This window comes from Rhinopithecus bieti, unplaced genomic scaffold (assembly GCF_001698545.2).
Source record: "Rhinopithecus bieti isolate Rb0 unplaced genomic scaffold, ASM169854v2 scaffold_7212, whole genome shotgun sequence".
Taxonomy (NCBI): Eukaryota; Metazoa; Chordata; class Mammalia; order Primates; family Cercopithecidae; genus Rhinopithecus; species Rhinopithecus bieti.
In genome coordinates, this window is record NW_016806198.1 from 3,419,869 (window position 1) to 3,426,031 (window position 6,163).

Consider the following 6,163-nt stretch of genomic DNA (forward strand, 5'->3'; position numbering starts at 1 on the left):
GAGGGGAGGGGAGGGGGGAAGGGTCAAAGGCAACTTTTACATTAAACTATATTTTAATACAAATGATAAGTTCTTAGCTAGGGATATGGTCTAACCTTTATTGGTATATCCCCATTTGTGCTTTTAACTTTTACTTTAATACAAAAACCTGCCAATACGAATCAACCTGTACTTTCATGTTCCACTATTTGGACCTTGAGAGCTTGTTCGAAGGTTCTAGCAGGGGAGCGCAGCTACTCATATACCCTTGACCCAAGACCGGTCCTCCTCTATTAGGGATGGTTATCCTCTTCGACCAAGCATGCAGCTTCAGGAGGGACACACATGGAGCAGTGAGGGAGGAAGGGGATGCCTGCCGAGTCAGCCAGATGAGCTGAATCAAACCTGGGGATCAATGAGGTAACATGTCACAGCCAGATAGCCCTCACATCTCCTTTTCCACTATTTGGGATGAGAATTAAAAATGTTAACTACCTGAATATGAACTCTTTGAAAAGAAAATTAATATCCGTCATTATTAATGTAAAAAATGAAAATGTTTCTGAAAATGAAAAGCAAATTGTATCTGAAACAGCATACTTTAAAACAAAGTAATTCATAAAATTTCATTTTTCACAAGTGATTTCTTTCTGTAGACTTCTAAGACTTAAAATTAGCAGAATTATATCTCTGAAATATCCAACTAAAGTAATAACTCAGAGTTGAGACTATGAGAATAAATTTAAATAATTTAAAAAATGGAAAAAAACAGGAATCTCTTTATCCACCTATTTAAGTTACACCTAATAGGGCTTTTAACAAACGGTTGTAAAGCAACCTGTAAATATAAATGCCATTATGTAATTATGGTCAATTAGTAATAATTATATTGCTGACACGAGTGTTCTATAAATAATTCATATAACTCCATCTAGAATTTTTGATTCAAAAAAGGAGAAAATGCAACAGCCATTGGTGTAACGCCTACAAAGAACTTAAAAAATATTTTACTTTATGCATCTGTAAAAAACTATAAGGAAACAGATAAACATCAAAAGGTTTAGCTACAGTGTAGAACTTTGACTTTTCCCCCACAGTGTTGTTTTATTAAAATAGTCACAGCAAATAAATATTTTGACACAGCACTAAAAGTAAAAATGTGGGGAAGAGGTGACATAAAATACATGCTTCAACACTGAGATAAGAGGAAACAATTTTCTTTTAATATTAACACTGGCTGACATATTTGGTGGCAGACAACAGTTAACTGATAGGATTTAATTTCCAAATTTTTCTAGCAATCTTGAAGTGATTACAGAGGCTGTATTATAATTATTAAATAAAACATCAAAGGGTTCTTTCCAGTGGGAAAGCTTTAAAAAAAAACTATTGAAATAGCTCTCAGTCTCACAGATACCTGCTAAAAGAATGTAACAACTCCTTACATTATCAAGAGCTAAGATCTGAGCTAAGTTTCCTTTCTTAACTAATTAAAAGGTTGAGATACATATTCTCCCTCAAAACCCCATGCCTCTCCCCCACCAAAAAACAAAAACAAAAACAAACAAAAAAACAGCCAGAAATAGGCTCACCCTTACAAATCTTGTACGTAATTTTCTTCTAAAATTTGTCATTTTCTACCTTGTGTTATAATGCCTATGCTTTTCAGCTGGGCACGGTGGCTCACCCCTATAATCCCAGCACTTTGGGAGGCCGAGGTGGGCGGATCACCTGAGGTCAGCAGGTCAAGGTCAGCCTGGCCAACACGGAGAAACATCATGTCTACTAAAAATACAAACATTAGCCGGGTGTGGTAGCAGGCACCTGTAATCCCAGCTACTCTCGGGAGGCTGAAGCAGGAGAATCGCTTGAACCCAGGAGGCAGAGGTTGCAGTGAGCTGAGATCATGACACTGCACTCCAGCATGGGTGACAGAGCAAGACTCTGTCTCAAATAATAATAATAATAATAATAACAATAGTCTATGCTGTTTTAACCATACTAGATTCCACCGAAGGCAGGGTCAATTATACTGCATCTTTCTAGGTATCTCCCATAGTAAACAGTCTTTATCAATACTCTGAACTTTTTGCAAACTCTATCAGCTAAAAAGAATTAAGGTTTGGTAATTCTTTGCAACCTGGTTTAAAACAAACAACCCTCTGGAACTATTAGAGAACCAGAGAGATGGATGGAGGAGAGAGTAGTGCATATTAGTTGTTTGCTGTCAGTTAAGCAAAAGCCAGACCAAAGAGCCTCTTCTCTCCTTTTCCCTTCAAAAGCTAAATTTTATCCAAGTCAGTAACAGTGTCCCTTAGCTAAGGAGAGTCTGCTTAGGTTCACTTCAGAGAAGCTCAAGAGGCTGGTGTAACCTAGGAGGCTTTCGTAGGAGTCTGCAAGCAAGTACAGAAGGAAAAACAAATCAAAGTTTAACCCATACGCTATTGTTCAAGTCAAAAGCCAAGGAAACCCCTAAAACTTGGACTCTGAAGAGTCCTATAAAATTCATGTAATCCAAGTACTTTTTGGGTTTTGTTTTGTTTAAAAAAGGGTGTCAACTCTGTCACCCAGGCTGCTCTTTTAGAACTCCTGGGTTCAAGTGATCCTCCCACCTCAGCCTCCCAATTAGCTGAAACTACGGTGCGCACCACCCCATCTGGCTATTTTTTTGAAAAAAATGTTGTAGCAAAGAGGTCACACTATGTTGTCCAGGCTGGTCCTGAACTCCTGGGCTCAAGCTATTCTCCCACCTCAGCCTCTCAAAGTTTACAGTAAATTCAATCTATACCAGATAAAACTTACATCAGTATGACCTCCCTGCAAACTCTGCAAATGCCTCCATAACAGTTGGCCCCTCACTAGTGAAAAGATGAGTATGACCTACAGTCTATATTACATGTTAAGCTTTCTCACAGGCTCCAAGTCATGTCCCTGTCCTGCAGGTAATAACAGAGCCCATACTAGAGGCAAAATGACAAAGCACATGATCATTCAAAATGATTCTGTTTTCAAGACTGAAAAGGACATATTTGCTAATGCATAGAAAAATATCTATAAGATCATATAGTGATGCTAACAGTGACACCCTTCAGTCAAGGTATGAGTAGCTGGGCTCCGCAGATTCCTCTGGGGAGGAATGTGAGCTAGAAGTGGATGTAAAGGGGTTGTCACTTTTTATATACACACTATTGTTTTAACTTTTGATGAGCGTCAATTTACTTCTGTAATTTTAAAAATAAGAGTCCCGGCTACTCAGGAGGCTGAGGCAGGAGAATCACTTGAACCTGGGAAGTGGAGGTTGCAGTGAACTGAGATTGTGCCACTGCACTCCGGCCTAGTGACAGAGTGAGACTCCATATCAAAAAAAAGAAAAAAAAGAAATATAATTCAATTTTTTAAAAAGATTGAATAGACCCACATGGAATTCAAATGAAAAATAAGTGCCACTTTGCAGAAGTCTATCAGAAAAAACTACATATCAAACAGAAATAATACAAGTATCCTATCCTACAAAATAAAAAGGAATACTGGTAATATTGCAAAAATGCCCACAGTAACTGCAACCCATTACTCACTATTCACTATTTTGATTACACAATGTTAGTCACCAGGGGGAGTTTGAGGGTCCCCTCCTAAAATTATATCTCATCTAACAGCTGCCTGTGCAGTCTTAACCTCATTTAAAAAGTTTGCAACAATTCACAGTCCTAAAAAAAATGTTCATTTTGTACACTGTCTCTTTTTTCATGAGAAACAACCAGACAGACACACACACACACACACACACACACACACCCCAATTTACATTTCACCAGGGTTCATGTTTGATTTCCTCAAAAGAAAGAAAAGCTTCCCAATCTGAAAAGCAAACTAACCTGGACAATCAAGTTTACTAGCACTTTAAGGGAATGTTCACATACTCCTCACAATTGTTTGTCATGAAACTTTGGGATTAAGTAAAATTTTATCCACCTATGACTCCTGAAAAAAAGAGGAGGGGAAAACACAAACTACACTCTGAAAGCAGCATAATCCAGCCATAATGCCAAATGTAAACAGTCATTATATATTTTAGCAAGGCAAAATATAACTAAACATCTTTAAAAGATAAATGCCTGTGACCTCCGCAATCTTAGAACTTAAAGTGTAAATAGTCATAAAATATATCCCAAACATTCTTTTTAGTTGATTTTCCTAAAAAATATTAAAAGCAATCATATTGAAAATGACTCAGATCACCATAAATTAGGCAACAAAGATCACATAAATTATTTGGGGAGGAGGATTTTGTTTAACCCAGTTTATGAGTCCACAATATACACAAAAATTTGAAAACATGAAGACATACACATAATACATCTCATTTCCCACCATTCCCTCAGACTATTTCTCACCCTCCTCTATTACTACTAGTTTTCTAAATCCTCCCAGAATTTCTTTATATAAAGAGCAAACATAAATTTGTATTATTATACCTCGCCCTTAAGACATAACACACTATTCACAATGTACTACTTAGATCTTGCTTTTTTCTTCATAACAAATTTTTGTGATCTTTCCATGTTAGTACGCAGAAAGCTTCCCTATTCTTTTTTCATAACTGATTATGCCTAGCTTTAGAACATTTTCAGTCTGCTTTCTCCAGTCTAACCTTTTTTTTACTTCTTTTTATTATTATTATACTTTAAGTTCTAGGGTACATGTGCACAACGTGCAGGTTTACTACATATGTATACATGTGCCATGTCGGTGTGCTGCACCCATTAACTCATCATTTACATTAGGTATTTCTCCTAATGCTACAGGCTAACCTTTTAAGACATTCTGTTCAGCCAACTACTTAACACTGGAATTAATTTCCTTCCCCCAAGATTTGAAAACCAACCAGATTTGCGATGTCCCCAAGGGATACGTTTCAGAGAAAGCAACTCATTATCTAAATTACATCCTTTTAAGAACGTTTATTTTCAAACAGGTAGAGGGGAATATTGCACAATTTTCTCCTCTAATCGCTTAAAGCTACAAATCAGAATGCAATCTTCAAAGTAAAATTACCTTTCATTTGGGGGATTCAGCGTTATAGTCAAATCAACGACTGTAAAAGTTTCTTGTGCTTTTCTTCCACTGCAATTTTTTTTTAAATTGTTTAAAGAAGACTAGAAAGCCTTAAAGTCTAATAGCATGGCATTCTAATAGCAGGAAACCACAACCCGATTTGATCTTTCATCTGCCAGGTCAGAGACTGAGGCTTTTATCTTGCAGAATTAGGCTCACCTACCGTCAACAAGAGGACTTCTACAAAGCGACAAACACTTTCAAAGAATATAAACTCCGCGGCGCTGCGTGTAGGAAATTACACTCCAAGGGCCAGAGCCAACTCCAGAAAACCCAGCTTCACTGGCGAAAAGCAATCTACAAACGCCAGCGGGGGTGATGGGGAACGGGAAGCGCGGGTGGAGGAAAGAAGAGAACCCGCGCGCGGTCGCCGGAGTCAGACACTAAGAGCCGCGCGCTGCCCAGGGACGGAACCCCGGAACCACGACCACTTACGGAACCAGCCCGCGGGCGGCAACGGCGGCCGCTCGGACTGCGGACCGCGGCACGCGGGCCGGGCGCCGGGAGGGTGGGGGTTCCCCGGAGGAGCTGGCCGCCCCGGCGCCCCATTGGGCGCTGCTCCAAACGTGCCCGAGTGGTGACAGGAATAAAGTGGGTCACAAGGCCTAGCGGGTCCCCAGCGAAAGCGCTCTCGGCACCCAGTCCCCGGCTTTCCCTGCCTCCCAGTTGCTGGAATCAGCAGCAGCTCCGGGCGCCCTCAAGCCACCCGGCCCCGCCGTGCACCCCATTCCCGCCCCTGCCCCGCAGGTAACCCCAGCTGCCCCAGAGGGCCTCTCAGGCAGGGCGGGCCTCCGCCCCAAGTCCAGGGAAAAGACACACTAGAACAAGACGCCAAACTTGGGCTTCAGCTCCCGCCTTCCCCACCCTTGGCCGCCGCCCCCCGGCCCCACACAGACCGCCCCCCGCTCCCTCCCCTTCCCCGCGCCCTCACCGTGTGGCTTGCGGCGGCTCCGGCTTCTTCCCTCCCCCACCCAGGTCTCCCGCTGCGGTGACTTGGAACCACTACTCTACCCGTGTCCAGGAGGCGCCGCGACTCCCACCTCCAGCAGCACCTGGGGCTGTGAGTGGC

The 6,163-nt window shown here is 41.4% G+C and overlaps 1 protein-coding gene across 5 annotated transcripts in view; it reads right to left on the reverse strand.

Moving 5' to 3' along the window:
- The window catches only part of CLOCK (clock circadian regulator), a 123,840-nt gene that overhangs the window by 116,727 nt on the left and 950 nt on the right, over nucleotides 1-6,163 (reverse strand). The window contains exon 1 of one of the 5 annotated variants that reach the window (XM_017875111.1): nucleotides 6,026-6,149. The exons of 3 other annotated variants lie outside the window; for them this stretch is intronic. The gene's annotated coding sequence lies outside the window, so the exon portion shown is untranslated. Of the gene's footprint in view, nucleotides 1-5,257; nucleotides 5,788-6,025; nucleotides 6,150-6,163 lie in introns of those variants that run through there. One more of the 5 variants, XM_017875112.1, reaches the window with a different exon arrangement.